At 44.2% G+C, this 20,449-nt stretch overlaps 2 non-coding genes across 2 annotated transcripts; both read left to right on the top strand.

Moving 5' to 3' along the window:
- Positions 1-3,911: 3,911 nt before the first annotated feature.
- trnah-gug (transfer RNA histidin (anticodon GUG)) lies at positions 3,912-3,983 on the top strand. Its single transcript has one exon. It is a non-coding gene; the product is annotated as a tRNA-His (tRNA).
- A 10,798-nt stretch (positions 3,984-14,781) lies between these two features.
- On the top strand, positions 14,782-14,853 carry trnah-gug (transfer RNA histidin (anticodon GUG)). The gene has a single exon. It is a non-coding gene; the product is annotated as a tRNA-His (tRNA).
- Positions 14,854-20,449: the final 5,596 nt, after the last annotated feature.

Here is a 20,449-nt window from a genome sequence, read left to right as displayed (position 1 = left end):
AACCAAACACCCATGCTTGTACTTTTGTTCCTTCAGAATCTGTGCAAGTAACAGCAAGACTTTAAATAAACGGTTAATTTCCCCTTGATAATACTGTAAAATATTTGCAAAGAACGAAGTCAAACAAAAGACTGCTGGGCGTGAGCTCCCGGAAGCAGCCACAAAACCTCTTCTCCATCCTTCGAATGGGACAATTAACGATCAATAAATATGTTAACACTTTACGCCACAGACCTCTCCCCTAAACACGCCTCCATTCACCTCACATGTTCAATCCTACTTCGGTGTAAATAATGTACCTGCCTCAGCCACTACCTCCAGAAGTTGATCCACAGCTTTACAACCCTGTATTTAAAATTTGACCCTCAGGTACTTTTCCAGTTTTTAGTCCCAGCGTTAGAAGAGTGCAGTCCATTTAGCTTTCGATTTACGATCTTGGATAGAACATAAAACATAGAATAGAACAGTAGAGTAAGGCCCTTCGGCCCACAATGTTGTGCCGACCCTCAAACCCTGCCTCCCATATAAGCCCCCAAATTAAATTTTTCCATATACCTGTCTAGTATTCTCTTAAACTTCACTAGTGTATCTGCCTCCACCACTGACTCAGGCAGTGCATTCCACGCACCAACCACTCTCTGAGCAAAAAAACCCTCCTCTAATATCCCCCTTGAGCCTCCCACTCCTTACCTTAAAGCCATGTCCTCTTGTACTGAGCATTGGTGCCCTGGGGAAGAGGCGCAGGCTATCCACTCTATCTATTCTTCTCATTAACTTGTACATCTCTATCATGTCTCCTCTCATCCTCCTTCTTTCCAAAGAGTAAAGCCCTAGCTCCCTTAATCTCAGATCATATTGCATATTCTCTGAACCAGGCAGCATCCTGGTAAATCTCCTCTGTACCCTTTCCAATGCTTCCACATCCTCCCTATAGTGAGGCGACCAGAACTGGACACAGTATTCCAAGTATGGCCGAACTAGAGTTTTACAAAGCTGCAACAGTACATCGCGACTTTTAAACTCTATCCTTCGACTTATGAAAGCTTACACCCCATAAGCTTTCTTAACTACCCTATCCACCTGTGAGGCAACTTTCAGGGAACTGTGGACGTGTACCCCCTGATCCCTCTGCTCCTCCACACTGCCAAGTATCCTGCAATTTCCTTTGTACTCTGCCTTGGAGTTTGTCCTTCCAAAGTGTACCACCTCACACTTCTCCGGGTTGAACTCCATCTGTCACATCTCAGACCACTTCAGCATCCTATCAATGTCTTTCTGCAATCTTTGACAATCCTCTACACTATCTACAACACCACCAATCTTCCTACTGCCTGTGTCCCTTTTTGATTTATACTAATCAGTGAATCATCGTTTATCTTCTATGGATCCATATATAAAGGTCAACATTAGTCTTTAATGGGAAATATTATTTCACTGATAATCTTTTCCCGTTTAACTTATGAATGGAACCTCCTAGGAGTGTTAGTTACATTGCCTGCCAAAGTTATGTATTAACTACTTGTTTACGCTCAGGAGCAATTGTTCAAATCGTCAGGCTTTTCCTTGATCCCTGCTCTCCATGCGAGCCATGGGATTCCACCTGTTTCCTAATTAGATCCTCATTATGCTTACCAGCCCCTGTGGGCATTGCCTTCCATTGCAACAGGAACATTTCACCTTGATTATATTCAGCACATTGTATAGGTAAGTGTGTAGTTTATGGGTAGATTGAGTGGGTATGCACATGGACACGGTAAAGAAATGGTTAACAAGTAGGAATTTACGTTGTTGGCCAGATTGACCCTTGATACTAAATAAGGGGAGAACAATGTATGCCCCTGGTATACCGTATGACAATACATGAAAGCAAGCTAAAAATGCTGATTTGCGTAAAAGCAATCAATTACCTTGTCTCTAAAAATGTTTTTCACATTGTTTGATTGTAAGCTTAATAGGATGGATTGGCCCTGGAGAGGCAGAACTGACTGTTGAAAGCCACACAATTGTGGTACGGGCAGGGGTGAAGGATGTATTTTGTCTTAATACATGACCAGGACTTGGAATCGGACCACGTTGAGTGTCATGGTCCGGTCCGTGAAGTCCGTATTCCGGTTCACGGTCCGGTCCACAGTTCCTTATTCCAGGGTCTGGTTTTCCCCAGTTTCTGTTGTGGGCACATGATTCTCGTTTTAGGGCTGAGACATAAATACCTCTGCAAACCAGAGATTCGCTGCTGGACTGTCCTGTTCCCCTCCCTGTCTTTTCCCCTCCCGCCTGACTCTCTGCCTGGATACCTCGCCCACCTCTCTGCCTGGATACCTCGCCTGACTCTCTGCCTGGATACCTCGCCTGCCCCACTGTTGCGATCAATCACCAATGCAGAGCTGGAACTGTCTGTCATTCTTCGGTGCTGTCTCTTCTTGTCCTCGCCTTCGTGGGATAAGACAGGCCGTTCTGCCGTTGCCCTGCGTGGGAATCTGCCTTGTTTTGCCCTTGCCTCCGTGGGGTAAGTCAGGCTGTTCTGCTGTTGCCCTGCGGGGGGACCTGACTTGTCTTGCCTTTTTCTTTGTCTCCGTTGGGTAAGTCCGGCCGTTCTGCCGTTAACCGATGGATTGCCCGGAACCACCTTAGTGTGGAGATGAAGATGAGTCCCGGCTCTATGTCTATGTACTGTACTGCCTCATGTAGGTGTCGTGTTGAAGATAAGTCACGGGTTTTCGAAGGATACGTCCCGGCTCCATGTTAATGTACAGTTCCCCGTCTGTCTCCGAGATTCAGCCTCCGCATTCCAAGCCTCAAGCCTCAAGCCCCAAGCCTGTCTCCAAGCCTCAAGTCTCAAGACTCCAAGCTGGTCTCCAAGCCTCAAGCCTTAAGTTCCCAAGCCTGTCTCCAAGCCTCAAGCCTCAAGACCCCAGACTCCAGTCCTGCAGTCATGTCGTGGCCATGCCTGGTTCTGGGGCCGGACCCCGAGACAAGACACAGGTTCTGGGTCCTTGTCCAGTCTGTGGCTCGGGGTCCAAGCCCAAGTCTGCGTTCTTGTCCCTGCTCCTTGTCTGTATCTTATCTAGAACTATAAAGGTGAGAAAGTGCTTTCTTACGCAGACCACTCGGCTGGGTCCTACCTTCGGGCCAAGCATCTGAACTGGCGTCAAGGACCTCCACCCTAGCCAGTCCACGGTCGATCGCCTGCTTCAGGGACCACGCAGACGTTACTAAGTATACTCAGCGGTGAAGACTACTAGGCTTTGCTTAAGTTCGCCCTACCTATTAGTGGTGTAGGTAGTGTACAATATAAAGCATTTCTCGCAACCCTCTATTTTCTTCTCTGTATAAACAATAAAGTGAGTCTCGTAGGAGCTACCGAGCTTGGGTCCCTTTGCTCAAGCGAAACCAAAGTTGCAGCATCTACTTGTTACGGTTATACTTATTTGGCATCAGCTTTTGTACAACACACATCCAACATTCTCTTGCCTCCGTTCTTTAGCCCCCATTCTTCCCCACTAACATCTCCCAACGATTTATTAACCATTTTGTTGACAGACGATTGTCATGGTCACAGACTTCATACAGAAAAAAAAAACTTGTCATTTCCATTGGCTGCACCGCCCTACTGAATTCGTCCAGATGCTTGTTTTATTTTCCCATGGCCACTCCGTTTTTTTCCCCCTATCGAAGACATCTCGCTCATCTTCACACACTTCCTTTCTCACTTTTCTCAGCGCTGCGTGCGGATCATGTACATGAAGTGTAAGCACTGTTTCTCCTGTCACAGTAGCGGCTGGACTGTTGGGTATATCCAGTATTTTATTCATACGTCTCTGCAGAAGCGCCTCCAGGCAGTGACAGCCATTATCTGAGTCACAACGTTGCCAGAGGTTTTGACAACAGAAACCACACAGCTGAAGTGTGTAGCCGTGATCGTATAGTGGTTAGTACTCTGCGTTGTGGCCGCAGCAACCTCGGTTCGAATCCGAGTCACGGCACACCGGTGATCACACATTTAACTTGCTGCACCTGCAAATTAAATGTTTTTCTTTTGCTGAATTTCCATCTGTCACTACTCCCAGGAAATTTTGTCTCCTGTGTCACCGGCAGTTTTCCCTCGGATACACTACCACTGTCACCAATACATTTGGAGATTAACTATCTCCATAGATCAGCAAGCTCGGAACTTATGCGACATATGATCGACCTCTGGGCCGAGGAATACAAGAGACAGAAAGCCGCATTGACTCAGGAAAAGGAGAGGATCTCCACTCTCTGGTCCAGGCACTGCCATTCCCCGAGGCCACAGTGTCTGTGATATACGAAAGGAAAAATAAAGTGATACGCATTCGTAATAACAGCTTGGAGTAAAGGTAATAAAATAATATTTGTCTATTTATTCACTAGTCTCACTCTTTCTCTCTCTGAGGCTAGGTGCCGTTGTCCAAAACCAGCTAGATTTAATTTCGTTGACGACACCACTGTTGCTCGCCAAGCAAAGGTGGTAATGAATCAGTAGAAAGGAGGGAGATTGAAAATCTGGCTGACTGACGCCACACCAACCTCTCACCTAATGTCAGCACGACCAAGGAGAAGAATACTGACTTCAAGAAGAGGAAACTAAAGATCCATAAGCCAGTGCACATCGAGAAATTGGAGCTGGAGAGAGTCACCAAAGTTAAATTACTTGTATTATCATTTCAGTGGATTTGTCCTGGACCCAGCCCGTTTGTGTCAGTACGACAAATGCATAGCATAACCTCTATTAGAGGTTTGCGAAGAGTTTAGAAGAGCCTCTAAATGTTTGACAAACTGCTGCACGTGTGTGGTGGAGACTGTGCTAATTTGTAACATCACAGCCCGGTATGCAAACACCAATGTCTCTGAATAGATAATCAGAAACAGTGTATATGAGGCTCAGGACCCACATCACCAGTTTCAGAAATAGTTATAACCCGAAACATCACGATTTTGAACCATAGGCGATAACGTCACTCAGCTTCACTCGGCTGATCACTGAACTGTTCCCAGAACCAATGTGTTTTATTTTCAAAGCTCTTTGAATCTACTTAATCTAACGAAAGCTTACGTCAATGCGTCTATGTCCTCTAAGGCTTAACTGCATTCAAATCGAACTATTGAATGGACCTGCTCAGCTGCAAAGTTGGGATTCATTTTCAAGCTACCGATCTTGTTCTCTTTTCTATTTGGATTAAAGAGTCTCGAAGACCATATCATTAATGAAAACCACTTACCGCGTTGATCAAAACGTCTTTGAGCTGATAGATTAACAGATGACCAAGTAGCTAACTACATTTTACCCCAGTCTAGAGTGAAGAGCACATCCGCACTTCTTATGATGCTTCAGGGCCTGTAGTCCTTCCACGGCGGAGTTGGAGCAATGCCCTGAAAGCGAATGAACTGTACTAAGTGAAGAAACCTATATCATGCATGCAGAAAATATAGAGACACATCCCTAAATTCGGTCTACTTCGTTTTATCTATACAGTCTGACTCGGAAGCATTTCTCTCTCTAGCAGATGAAGATACGTCATTGCAAGGTATGATATTAACTCTCCACTCCAGTTTCTAGATACTGCGAGGGCTCCGTGGCTTCACTGGTCAAAGCTCCTGTCTAGTAAACAGGAGTTCCCGGGTTCACCTCCCAGCGGAGCCAATTATTGTGTAGGGCGAGCTGCCATGTGATGAGAGCTCGTTTCAGAAGCACCGTCAAATAAACTGTAAATTGCAAATCACAGAGAGCAACTTCCAAAAAGGAAATGGAGCAATAATACAATAGATATAAAAATGACATACAAATCGTTGCAAGTGGAGTGGTGTCTGCGGGGCAAGAAACAGGACTACGGCTCAAATACATGACACTTCTGATTAGATTCTTTACATTTTTTTAAATTCCCGGGATAGCGGGACTGTCATATGTCGAAAGACTGGGGCGACTGGGCTTGTATAATCTGGAATTTAGAAGGCTGAGAGGGGATATTATTGAAACATATACGATTATTAAGGGATTGGACACGCTGCAGGCAGGAAGCATGTTCCCGTTGATGGGTGATTCCAGAACCATAGGCCACGTTTTAAGAATTAGGGGTGGGCCATTTAGAACGGAGTTGAGGAAATACCTTTTCACCCAGAGAGTGGTGGATATATGCAATGCTCTGCCCCAGAAGGCTGTGGAAGTCAAGTATCTGGATGCTTTCAAAAAAGAGATGGATAGAGCTCTTAAAGATAGTGGAATGAAAGGTTCTTGGGATAAGGCAGGAACTGGATACTGATTGTGGATGATCAGCCATGATCACAGTGAATGGTCGAAGGGCCGAATGGCCTACTCCTGCTTCTATTGTCTATTGTCTATTTTCTATTGTCTGTTGTATATTGTCTATTGTCTATTGCCTATTGTCTATTGTCTATTTCCTATTGTCTATTGCCTATTATCTATTGCCTATTTTGTGTCTATTGTCTGTTGTCTATTGTCTATCGTCTATTGTCTGTTGTCTATTTTCTATTTGTATAGCGTTTTTGCATGTACTGTTGCTTTATGGTGACTATCGTTTGCGCAACTCTCCCTCACTTAAATCCAAAGCACGCGCTAGTCTCGACACCATCAGGTGTCGAGGTCCTCATCGACGCCAACGATGGACGACCAACAACAACAACATCGTTTAAAAAAGGCGGTCGTGACCTGCGTTATCAACCTGCATTGGTGCTACTGAATAACGATTTCATACTGTATCTCAAAGGTCTTTCTAAGCGAATACCGACTAGTTTGCAGTAAAACAACATTTAGATTTAAATGCTTTTACAGCCACGATGTTCGATGTATAGATGCCACGAACCCTACGCATCCACAGCATCCCCAGATCAATCTGGGAGCTCTGAAGCTCCACAGTGATATCGTTGACCCAGAAACCAATGCTGGATCGTTTGCGACCCTCACATTTTATTCTGCAAAACATTTCGGAATTTATTTTAATATTACAACCAAAATCCCTGCAGAAAAGAAGGAATACGTTATCACACGATGACATTGGTGAGATTCGAACCTACACCTTCTTGGAGATTCGAGCATTAATCCAACGATTTAGACCGCTCGGCTGTACTACTATATTTTCTTGTCATTATCCAATGACGTTGATTCGTTGACCGCATTGATCTTGAAGGTGTTACACAATCAGCCTATGCCATGAAACATTCTTATGGATAAGTGCTTGAAGCTTGATACATTTTCAAGTTTCCAACCCATTCCATCTTTCATTAAAGCAGACCGGAGAGAAGAGTGGAACAGAGTTTCCTCTTCACACTGCTGGTTAGCAGACAATGGCTTTCCATGTGTGAGTGCCAGGACGCCATTTATCGCGAGTGTTCTCAGTATGTGCATGGGACATGAGACTTAACTGATCACACTTCCTGAGGATGCGAAGAGTAAAATCACGCTAATCTATATATGCTGTAACGTATAGCAACCTTTGCACGACTTCAGCAAGGTGCCTAAGGTTTTCATTAAGATGACGTAATCTCAGCCTCCGCGGCGTAACATTGCAAATTAAAACGCTCACGTTGGCAAAGTTTGTAGGATATCTGTACCTAGCTCCCTCTGGGATATTTAAAGCCGCTCTGAAATGGAACCACAAGTCTCCGATATTAGCAGACGCAATTGCTATGAACCTGTTGTCTGACGTGCAGTCGCGCCGCAACGGAAACTTCCACCAGCACTCTTTTTTCTAGTTGCATTCTGACTCCGGGTTTTTAATTTAAAAGAAAATGAAGATTATCATCTTCAATCAGGATTTATGCGGGGATGAGATATCAGTTAAACTCGGCACTTCGTTGTGTTTCTGAGTGACAAATTCCGTATGAATCGTAGAGTTGTTTCTTGAACTACAGGAATCGCACTCATCTATGAATATCAGCATCCGCCCTGTTGAGTCATTCAGTTACGTCATGGCTGATCAGATTGTCTGTCCAACTCCTAAATTCCACCAATCTTGTTTACATATCGCTATCTTTTGTTAATAATTTATTTTCATTTTATGAATAATCTTCTACAATTTCCCCTGCGCATCGTCGCGGATAAATTAAGAGGACGACAATTGATGTGGACAAATGGAAGCATCTGCATGTCGTGTTGCTATTAGACGCTTGTACCACAGGGAATAACTTCACTCAACTTCATTTTGCCCCATCGTTGAAATGTCCCCAGAACCTAACGACTCACTTCAACTCATGCTCTCGATATGTATTATTGATTTTATATTTCTTTAATATTATTTCTTTCTGTGTTTTTTTTTGCATTTGCGAAGATCAATTCTAACTGCATTTATTACTGCACTGAATGCCGAGAAATTAGCCTCTCTGCAGGAATTCCACACCGGAAACCTCCTTACTTACTATTTGATCATTCAGCTGTAAAAGGCCATCACGCTGTCCATTTTGTCACAGAGCTGACAGTAACGCTCGTTAGTGCAGAAAGATAAAATTGCTGTTCTTTCCACCAAAGTGGGTAACTTCACATTTATCCACAATAAACTGCATCTACCATGTATCTGCCCACTCACCCAGCCTGTCCAAGTCACTTTGCATTCTCATAACAACCTCCTCACATTTCACACTGCCACCCCGTTTTGTGTCATTGGAAAATTTGCTAATGTTACTTTTAATTCTCTCATCTAACTCATTAATATGTATTGTAAACAGCTGCGGTCCCAGCACTGAACCCTGCGATACCCCACTGGTCACCGCCTGCCATTCCGAAAGGGACCCGTTAATCGCTACGCTTTGTTTTCTGTCAGCCATCCAATTTTCAATCAATCTCAATCCTTTGTGGAGGCGGAAATCATAGGGTCTTTTTGAGTGTCCTGGAGACACTCAAAGCTGCTACGCAGGTTGTCTCCGTGGTTATGAAGGCATACAGTGCATTGGCCTTCATAAATCGTGGGATTATGTTTAAGAGCCAAGAGGTAATGCTGCAGCTATATAGGACCCTGATCAGACCCCAGTTGGAGTACTGTACTCAATTCTGGACGCCTCACTATAGTAAGTACGTGGAAACCATAGAAAGGGTGCAGAGGAGATTTACAAGGATGTTGCCTGGATTGGAGAGCATACCATATGGGAATCGGTTGAGTGAACTCGGCCTCTTCTCTTTGGAGCGATGGAGAATGAGAAATGTACAAGATAATGAGAGGCATTGATCGTGTGGATAGTCACGGGCATTTTCCCAGGGCTGAATTAGCTAGCACGAGAGGGCATTGTTTTAAGGTGCTTGGAAGTAGGTACAGATGAGATGTCAGGGGTAAGTTTTTTTTTACGCAGAGAGTGGTGAGTGCGTGGAATGGGCTGCCGGCGGCGGTTGTGGAGGCGGAGATCATAGGGTCTTTTAAGAGACTCCTGGACAGATACATGGAACTTCGTAAAATAGAGGGCTAAGGTTAAGCCTGGGTTGTTCTAAGGTAAGAACATGTCCGGCACAGCATTATTGCGCTATAGGTTTTCTATGTTTCTATCTATCACAGACTTTAATGCCAACAGTGTTAAATGGAAGGAAAACAATAAACGCTCGGCCAAACATGGCTGTGAACTAAAACTCTCAAATGGAAAACGAAGCCTACACTGCGGCTGAAAAGAACAAATGAGAATAAAACGAATACCGCTCGTCTTCAGATTCAGTTGACTCAACAATCCAATTTCTCTGGCAAGGCGGAATGCAAGCAGTGAAGTTTTGCCGTGACCTGGGTTCAAGTCTCGACAAACACTTCGACGGAACGAATGGAGTTAAATATTATCAGAATGAATTAATAATTAGCTGACACGTGCATAATCGCGAGTGCAATTGCCGAATCTGCTGCGCTACTTGACAGGGCCCCCGTCTCACCGCACAGCCTCTGAGGCGCCATAGACCCGTGTCCACTGGAAGTTCCAGATGACCCTCAGTGATGCTGGTAGATAGGCGCCATGGTGTGTACTGCCAATATCGGAGCCAAAGACTTCCACTTAGAAAAAAGACAAGAGGTTTTACAGAGGTAACTTTATCAAGTGACACCGTGAGACTGTTCATGCTCAAAGTAAGGCCTCTCCGATTGGAGCTAATCGGGCATCTGCGTTCAACAATAAGGCTAATACAGAATTCCTGAGCCTATCAAAATAAACTTAAACTTAAACAGAAAGCACCAGGAAACCGAATTACAAACAGCGAATCGCTCGACAAAAACACAAGGAACTCTAAACGATCAATAACTGTTGTTAAGTAAAAATTAAGCAATTCAGATGCTCTAAAAACCTCAGAGCCCAATGCTCTGATGCCCTGCACAGGCCTGAAGTAGTCACTACAGGAACACCCCCACCCCATCATCTTCTTCTCTTGTTAGTTACGGTGGCATCATCCTGTCTGTAGATTACTTCTAATTCTTCGGAATATATCTATCCTGCGCCTTTTGAATTGGTCTCAGAAATTACAGCCATTTCTGCTCTGACCTCAATAGTGCTAAATTTCCGTTCCAATAAATTTTGGCTAGCTTCTCAATCATGTCCCTGTAATTCCCTTTACTACAAAGCAATACTGATACACCCTGACTTTAGCTTCTCCTTCTCAAACTGCAGCGTGAATTTTATCATGTTACGATTGCTGTTCCCTCAGAGACCCCTTACCCTTAAGCTCTCGAATCAATTCCGGTTTATTCCACAACTCCCAATCCAGAATAGCTGATCATATAGTGGGCTCAACTACGAGCTACTGTAAAAGCCATGCCGAAGGCATTCTACAAATTCCTCCACTTGGGATCCAACATGTAACCGATTTTCCCAGTTCACCCGCATATTGAAATACCGCATGACTATCGTAACATTGCAATTTGTAGACCACGTCTTTGCTACTGTTCACTGTTCTGCATATAACCCTGATCAAGGTATTTTTTACCCTTGTAGTTCTTAGCTCTACCCACAATGATTCCACAACTTACCGTCTAATGTTACCTCTTACAAAAAATTTGATTCATTTTTTTTTTCAAAAGAACCACCCCGCTGCCCCTGCCTGTCCTTCCGATACAATGTGTATCCTTGGAGTGCAAGCTCCCCGCTATCATCTTCTTTCAGCCGCAGTTTAGTGATGCCCAAAACGTCATGTATGCCGGTGTGTAACTGTGCTACAAGTTCATTAACCTTATTCGTATAGCGCATGCATTGAAATATAACACGTGTATTAATCACCGCTTTCGATTTTACCCCCCCCCCACATTGCATTGCAACTCATTCAGTTGAGTGCAATATTGCTGCCTTCAGCCTCTATTTGCCAACAGTCTCACTACACCCTGCACTATATATAATGCACTGCTTCAGACACTTCCTCGGAAAGCTGTGCCATCGCTTTACCATACGCGGTGTAAAATTTACCCCTCACTCTCTTACTGAACTTTCAGTTCCTGCGTTGAAAAGTGTCCTCAAGTTTTCGATTTCCCAATGCTGGATGAAATATTGTTCCCACTGCCTATTCTCCTCATTGTATTATATATCTCTATGTCTTCACCCCTCAGTCGAAAACATCACCACTGTCTCCCTTGAATTCCATTGATTCCGTGACCTTCTTCAAGGTGAACACAGAAGAAAACTAATCCTTGAACATCTCGCCCACCTCCCTCGTCTCCAAATATAGACAACCAGATTTAGTCTTTGATGATAAATATTCATTCCCTGATTCCTAACTAGAGCCTCATTACCCTCGCCAGCCGTGTTTTCACATCCCTGTGATCATTGCCTTTCACTGTAACAGGAACGTTGGAGCCTACGTTTCACTTGCCCAGTCTGTCTTGTATTCAGCACCTGAAATGTTCTTTTGCCTTAGTAATTTAGTCACTGTTCTTCCACACTAAGTGCCCCCATTTTTTCATTCACTATTCAGACGTTGATTACAAACCAAAGCTTTATGTCTGTGGTGGGAAAGCTGTTGGAAAAGATTCTTAGAGATAGGATCTATTAGCATTTAGAGAATCATAGTCTGATCAGGGACAGTCAGCATGGCTTTGAGAAGGGCAGATCGTGTCTAACAATCCTGAAAGAGTTCTTTGCGGAGGTGACCAGGCATATAGATCAGGGCAGTGCAGTTTATTTTACTAAGGGATTTGACAAGGTTCAACATGGTAGTTTTATTCAGAAAGTCAGAAGGCACGGGATCCAGGGAAGTTTGGCCAGGTGGATTCAGAATTGGCCTGCCTGCAGAAGGCAGAGGGTCGTGATGGAGGGAGTACATTCGGATTGGAGGGTTTTAACTAATAGTGACCCACAAGGATTGTTTCTGGGACCTCTACTTTTCGTGGTTTTTATTAACGACCTGGATGTGGAGCTAGAAGGGTGGGTTGGCAAGTTTGCAGACGACACAAAGGTTGGTGGTGTTGTGGATAGTGTAAGGGATGGTCGAAGATTGCAGGGAGACATTGATAGACTGAAGAAGTGGGCTGAGAAGTGGCAGATAGAGTTCAACCCGGAGAAGTGTGAGGTGGTACACTTTGGAAGGACAAACTCCAAGACAGAGTACAAAGTAAATGGTAGGATACTTGGTAGTGTGGAGGAGCAGAGTTATCTAGGGGTACATGTCCACAGATCCCTGAAAGTTGCCTCACAGGTAGATAGGTTAGTTAAGAAAACTTATGGGCTGTTAGCTTTCATAAGTCGAGGAATAGAAGTTAAGAGTCGCGAGGTAATGATGCAGCTCTATAAAACTCCGGTTAGGCCACACGGGGTACTGTGTCCAATTCTGGTCGCCTAACCACAGGAAGGACGTGGAAGCATTGGAAAGTGTACAGTGGAGATTTACCAGGATGGTGCATGGTTTAGAGAGTATGGATTATGATCAGAGATTAAGGGAGCTAGGGCTTTACTCTTTGGGAAGATGGGGGATAAGAGGAGACATGATAGAGGTGTACAAGATAATAAGAGGAATAGATAGAGTGGATAGCCAGCGCCTCTTCCCCAGGGCACCATTGCTCAATACACGAGCAGATGGCTTTAAGGTAAGGGGTGGGAAGTTCAATGGGGATATTAGAGGAAGGTTTTTTACTCCGAGAGTGGTTGGTGCGTGGAATGCACTGCCTGAGTCAGTGGTGGAGGCAGATACACTAGTGAACTTTAAGAGAATACTAGACAGGTATATGGAGGAATTTGAGTTGGGGCCTTATATGGGAGGCAGGGTTTGAGGATCGGCACAACATTGTGGGCCGAAGGACCTGTACTGTGCTGTACTATTCTATGTTCTATGTTCTATGTTCTATCCAGAGAAAGCTAAATGGACTGCACTCTTCTAACGCTCGGACTAAAAGTGGATAAGTACGTGAGGGTCAAATTTTAAACACAGGGTTGTAAAGCTGTAGATCAACTTCTAGAGGCAATGGCTGAGGCAGGTACATTATTTAAATCGAAGTTGCATTGAACATGTGAGGTGAATGGAGGAGTGTTTAGGAGAGTGGTCTGTGGCGTAAAGTGTTAACATATCTATTAATCGTTAATTGTCCCGTTCGAAGGATGAAGAGGTTTTGTGACTGCTTCTTTTGTTTGACTTTGTTCTTTGCAAATATGTAAAGTACTTGCAAAGGTTACGAAGGAATAAAAGTACAAGCATGGGTGTTTGGTTGCCTTTTCTGTTTTTGGTTCTGTAAGAACTTCTCTGTAATGTTAACTGCTGAGGTAATGGTTTCTCTGTAGCAGCAATATTTGGGTTATAAGTAGAGATAACGGGTGGATATCTAATGGGAGAAATGTTATTCTTTCTTGTCTTTCTGGAAGCTGTCGGTTTCGCAGGCTTTTGTCAGAAGGCGCGAGGGGAATGAAGATAGGAGATGCAACTTGAGGGAGTCGGTGGGCCGCCGACCGGGACTTTCATGTGAAGAAAGACTGGATGAACTAGGCTTGTACTCGTTGGAATTTAGAAGATTCAGGGGGGATCTGATTGAAACGTATAAAATCCTAAAGGGATTGGACAGGCTAGATGCAGGAAGATTGTTCCAGATGTTGGTGAAGTCCAGAACGAGGGATCACAGTTTGAGGATAAAGGGGAAGCCTTTTAGCACTGAGATTAGGAAAAACTTCTTCACACAGAGAGTGGTGAATCTGTGGAATACTCTGCCACAGGAAACAGTTGAGGCCAGTTCACTGGCTATAATTAAGAGGGAGTTAGATATGGCCCTTGTGGCTAAGGGGATCAGCGGGTATGGGGGGAAGGCTGGGGCGGGGTTCTGAGTTGGATGATCAGCCATGATCATAATAAATGGCGGTGCAGGCTAGAAGGGCCGAATGGCCTACTCCTGCACCTATTTTCTATGTTACTATGTTTCTATGTTATATAGGAGGCAGGGTTTAAGGGTCGGCACAACATTGTGAGCCGAAGGGCCTGTAGTGTGCTGGACTATTCTATGTTCTATGTTCTATGTTGGTCAAACGATTCCAGTGGGCACAGACCTGACACAGTAAACGTCGTCCAATCATTGTCGCACAGACCCGCTGAGGTCGTCCAGCAGCTCTTGTTTTTCGCCATGGCCATCCCGGTTTTTCCCTGTCAGAGACATCTCACTACAGGTACACAAAATAGCTTTGTCACCCTTTCAGTTCCGCGAATGGGCTTCTTGCACGAAACGTGGACTATTTTCCTCCTGTCGAAGCAGCGACTGATCTGCTGATAATTTCCGGGACTTCATGCTTGTGTCTCCGCGGAAACGCCGCAAAGGCAGTGACAGCCATTGATTGAGTCACACAAATATCAGTGTTTTGATAGCAGATTCCACACCGCTGATGTGTGTGGCCGTGATGGTATAGTGGTTAGTACTCTGCGTTGTGGCCGCAGCAACCTCGGTTCGAATCCGAGTCACGGCAAATGGGTGTTTCTACGTCTAAATTTCAGCCGCACCTGGAATGTGAACGCCTTTCTTTTGCGGAATTTCCATCCGGCGCTTGCCTGAGAAAGTTCCAACTCCTCTGTCAACAGTAGCTTTCCCCTGGACACATTGTAACTTGGAACCAATCGGTACTGCACGTTCTCGATAGATCAGCAAGGTCAGAGTTTGAACGGGCAGAGATCGATCCCTTGAGACCTCGGAATTCAAGAGATAGTAACAGCTGCATTGCCTCAACAGCAGCGAAAGGACTCCACTCTCTGAGCCAGGCACAGTCGAAGCAGAGGTGTTATTCGCCGCAGCCACTGTGGAAAAAAAAACTTTGCTCTTCTTCCCCCTTACTAATGCCAACTAGACACACTTCTTCCCGACACTCACAAATGACTGATAAACTGTTGGTGTCTCGCATTAGGGAGACTGACGCAAAAATGTTAATTGAATTAGTCGGCTTTTGCATTGTCCTTATTGCTTCCTCCCCAGGGCAGGCGAGCGTTGGGCTCCCAGGTTTTCGAACACCCGCGTTGGTCAAATCTTGTTTAATGACAGTTGTCGTCGTTTAGAGTTACAGGTGTTTTTCTTGAGTGACTCGCTCTTTGGAATGTAGTCTCCTGGTGCTTTCTGCTGAAAATTGTTAAGTTTATTTTAATAGGCTCAGCGATTCCTGATTACTGTTGTTATTGAAACTAGCGCCCGATTAGCGCTAATCGCAGGATCGTCTGATTGTCGTCAGTGGGGTGGGTTGAAGTGTGTCAATTTCAATGCAATAAAGTATAAGAAACATCTGTGGCGATCTTAGAACGATAGAGACACAGAGGAACGTATCGGGCGGCAGATCCCGTAAAGTTGCAAAATTACATGCTTCTTGTCGTAAATGTATTCCCTAGTATTGATCCGGACATTCTTTGCAAAAGGTTCCGGTGGGTAGAATGTATTAGGTTGTATCAGAAGGATTCCTGACATAATATGTTGACACAGCGCGAGAGGAGAGGAGAGGCTGGATCTTGTACTAAGGAATAAACTTGGCCACATGTTAGATTTCTCGGTTGGTGAGTATTCCAACACAACGACAGCAAATTGCTGATCTTTACCGTGGACAAAGGCAGGGATGGCACCAGATGGTGCGGTAAACATTTATTTAGTGGGGCGAAATAATACTACTATTAGGGATGAACTCAGTAGCAAAACTGGGAATGGATATCCACAGGGAAATGTAAAATAGGAATGGTTGTCACGTTCCCGATCGTTAATTCCCTATCTTTCTCCTAATTTCCTTTGATTGTGCCGTTAATTTCCCATTTGCTTCTAATTTTCTCTGATGACGACACACCTATTTTCTAACAAGACCGGCCGCATAAGAACTCCAGCGTTACAACCACTAGTCGCTAGATCGTTGCTTTTGCCTGTGTGATAATCAACGCTTCCCGGCCGCTTACCAGCGTGTGTTCTACATTTTGCTCCCGTTTGAAGATTTACCTATGAATCTCCATCCCTCTGTGTCAAGGCTCCGTGTCAAGATCCCTCCTGTTTGCTGTTCAATTTTCACATCCACGTAAGCATCCTAAATCTATCTCCGTGCCTGCGTCCTGCAATTTGGTTCCCTTCCTTCCCTCTTTGCATCAAATGTAGAGTTTACTTCGGGCGTATTTGCATGGGTTAATGCATGATTTTCCTCAGTGAGGCACGGAAAATCGGTAGGATGAAGGAATCATGGTTGCAAGAGACGTGAAACATCCAGCTACGTAAAAGAAAAGAGCTTATTTAGAGTTTAGGAAGCAAGGTTCAGCGAGGTTTTTTAAGAGTCAGGGAGAGAGTAAGGAGCTGAAGACTGGAATCAGGAACGCTCAAGTACTGGAAACCGTCTTGGTGAGTAGGACTTAGGAAACCCCAACGACGTTCTGCACGCCTGTGAACACCAGCAGGATGATTAGATTGAGGGCACAGCCGATGAAGGATAGAGGTGGATATAGATGTCTGGTGCCGAATGATGTAGTGAGGTCTGTAACGTCTACTGCACTTTAGTATTCACCGGTGGGAACAGCCTTAACTTCTGTGAGAACTTCATGAAACAGCATAACATAAGACCATAAGGTATAGGTGCAGAATTAGGCCATTTGGTTTGTCGAGTCTACCCGGAATGGATGATCCAAGCTTCCTCTCAGCCCTAATCTCCCGCTTTCTCCCTGTATAACTTCATGCCCTGACCAATTAAGAATATATCAACATCTGCCTTAAATATACATTTAAGACTTGTCTTCCACAACTGCTTCTGGCAAATAATTCCACAGTTTCACCACTCTCCGCCAAAAAAAAAATTCTACCTTATCTGCATTATAAAAGGACACATCTCTATTCTGAGGCTGTGTCCTCTGCTACTAGACTCTCCCACCAAAGGAAACATCCACGTTATCAAGACCTTTCATCATTCGATAGGTTTCAATGAGGTCTCCCCTCATTTATCTGAATTCCATTGAATACAGGCATCAAACTCGTTTCAGATGGCAAGCCATTCAGTTCTGGAATCATTTTCGCAAACCTCCTTTGAAATCTCTCCCGTTGTAACACGTCCTATCTCAGATGAGGGGCCCAGAGCCCATAGTACTCCGTTAGGCCTCACCATTGCTTTATAAAGTCTCAAAATTACATTCTTTTTTTCACATTGTAATCCTCTTGAAATTAATGCAGACATCATATTTGCCTTTGCGCCTCAGTTTTTTTTTGTATTTCTCTCCATTTAAAAACTAAACAGCCCTTTTGTTTCTTCTACCAAAGTGCATGACTATACACTTCATGACACTGGATACCATTTGCCATTTCATTGCGCATTCTGCTAATCTGTCCAAGTCTTCTGTCGCCTCTCTAATTCGTCAAAATTCCCTGACCCTCCATCTACCTTGATATCGTCTGCAAACTTGCAACAAAGCAGTCAATTCCATTATCTGGATCATTGACATATAACGTAAAAAGATTTTGTCCCAAATGAGACCCCACGGATCATCACTAGTCATCAGCAGTCAATCAGATAAGGCTCCCTTTATTCCCACTCTTAGCCTCTTGTAAATACACCACTGCTTTATGCATGCTAGAATCATTCCTTTAATGACATGCACTCGTAGCTTTTTTAAGCAGCCTCTTGTGTGGCACCCTGTCAAAGACCTTCTGAAAATCCAAATACTCATTAATCGAATCTCCTTTGTCTGTCCTGCTTGTTGTCTCTTCAAAGAATTCCAACAGATTTATCAGACAAGATTTTCCTCTGCGGAAACCATGCTGATTGCGGCCTATCTTATCAACCGCCTCAGCCTCCAACTACATTACTCTGTGACCTCATCTTTAATAATCGACTCCAACATCTTTCCAACCACTGAGGTTAGACTAACTGGCCTATAGTTTCCTTTCTTCTGCCTCTTTCCCTCTTTGAAGAGCAAATGATATTTGTAATGTTCTAGATTTCTGGAACCATTCCAGAATCTGATGATTTTTTAAAAAGATCGTCACTAATGCCTCCGCGATCTCGTCTGCCACCTCGTTCACAACTCTGTTGAATACACCATCTGGTCCAGTTGCCTTATCTACCTTCAAACTTTTTAGTTCCCCAGAACTTCATGAACCCAGACACTTGGAGCGTCCACAATACTGCTAACGTCACCCACACTGAAGACTGGCGGAAAATACCTATGAAATTCGTTCACCATGTCATTGTTCCCCATTACTACCTTTCCTGCATCGTTTCTGCTTTTGCCTCTCTATTACACTTTATGTTTCTGAAAAAAAAAAACTTCTGGTATCCTGTTCAATATTATTGGCTCGCATACTTTCATATTCCATCTTTACCTTATTCATGACTGTTTAAGTTGCTTTAGAGGGAGTACAAAGAAGGTTTACCAGATTGATTCCTGGGATGGCAGGATTTTCATGTGATGAAAGAATGGATCGACTAGGCTCATAATCGTTGGAATTTAGAAGATTGAGGGCGGGGGGGGGGGATCTTATTGAAACGTATAAAATCCTAAAGGGATTGGACAGGCTAGATGCAGGAAGATTGTTCCCGATGTTGGGGAAGTCCAGAACGAGGGGTCACAGTTTGAGGATAAAGGGGAAGCCTTTTAGGACCGAGATTAGGAAAAACTTCTTCACACAGAGAGTGGTGAACCTGTGGAATTCTCTGCCACAGGAAACAGTTAAGGCCAGTTCATTGGCTCTATTTAAGAGGGAGTTAGATATGGCCCTTGTGGCTAAAGGAATCGGGGGGTATGGAGGGAAGGCTGGTACAGGGTTCTGAGTTGGATGATCAGCCATGATCATACTGAATGGCGGTGCAGGCTCGAAAGGCCGAATGGCCTAGTCCTACACCTATTTTCTATGTTTCTATGTTTCCACTCTAGGTTTTTATAAACTCAGTAGCATAAACTGGGAATCGATGTCCACAGGGAAATGTATAATGGAAATGGTTGTCACGTTCCCGATCGTTAATTCCCTATCTTTCTCCGAATTTCCTTTGTTTGTGCCGTTAATTTCCCATTTGCTTCTAATTTTCTCTGATGATGACACACCTGGTCTCTATCAAGACCGGCAGCATAAGAACTCCAGCGTTACAACCACTAGTCGCTAGATCGTTGCTTTTGCCTGTGTGATAATTAACGTTTCCCGGCCGCTTACCAGCGTGTGTTCTAAGTTTTGCTCCCGTTTAAAGATTTACCTATGAATATCCGTCTCTCTGCGTCAAGGCTCCGTGACAAGATCCTTCCTGTTTGCTGTTCAACTTTCACATCCGCGTAAGTATCCTCAATCTATCTCCGTGCCTGTGTCCTGCAATTTGGTTCGCTTCCTTCTCTCTTTGCATCAAATGTAGAGTTTACTTCGGGAGCATTTGCATGGGTTAATGCATGATTTGCCTCAGCGAGGCGCGGAAAATCGGTAGGGTGAAGGAATCATGGTGGTAAGAGGCGCGAAACATCCAGTTACGCAAAAGAAAAGAGCTTATTTAGAGTTTAGGAAGCAAGGATCAGAGAGGTTTTTAAGAGTATCAGGTAGAGAGTAAGGAGCTGAAGAGTGAAATCAAGAACGTTCAAGGACTTGAAAACGTGTTGCTCAGTAGGATTTGGGAAACCCCAAAGACGTTCCGCACGCCTGTGAACACCAGCGGGATGATTAGTTTGAGGGCACAGCTGATCAAGGATAGAGGTGGATATATATGTCTGGTGCCGAATGATGTAGTGAGGTCTGTAAAGTATACTGCACTTCAGTATTCACCAGTGGGAACAGCCTTAATTTCTGTGAGAACATCATGAAACAGCATAACATAAGACCATAAGGTATAGGTGCAAAATTAGGACATATGGTTTGTCGAGTCTATCCGGCATGGCTGATCCAAGCTTCCTCTCACCCCTAATATCCCGCTTTCTCCCTGTATAACTTTATGTTCAGACCAATTAAGAATCTATCAACCTCTGCCTTAAATATACATAAAGACTTGTCTTCCACGGCTGCTTCTGGCAAATAATTCCACAGGTTCACAACTCTCCGCCAAAAAAAATCTACCTTATCTCCATTATAAAAGGACACATCTCTATTCTGAG

The sequence above is a fragment of the Mobula hypostoma genome, chromosome 3 (genome assembly GCF_963921235.1).
Source record: "Mobula hypostoma chromosome 3, sMobHyp1.1, whole genome shotgun sequence".
In the NCBI taxonomy this organism is placed as follows: domain Eukaryota; kingdom Metazoa; phylum Chordata; class Chondrichthyes; order Myliobatiformes; family Myliobatidae; genus Mobula; species Mobula hypostoma.
This window is presented reverse-complemented; position numbering and strand designations above follow the sequence as displayed.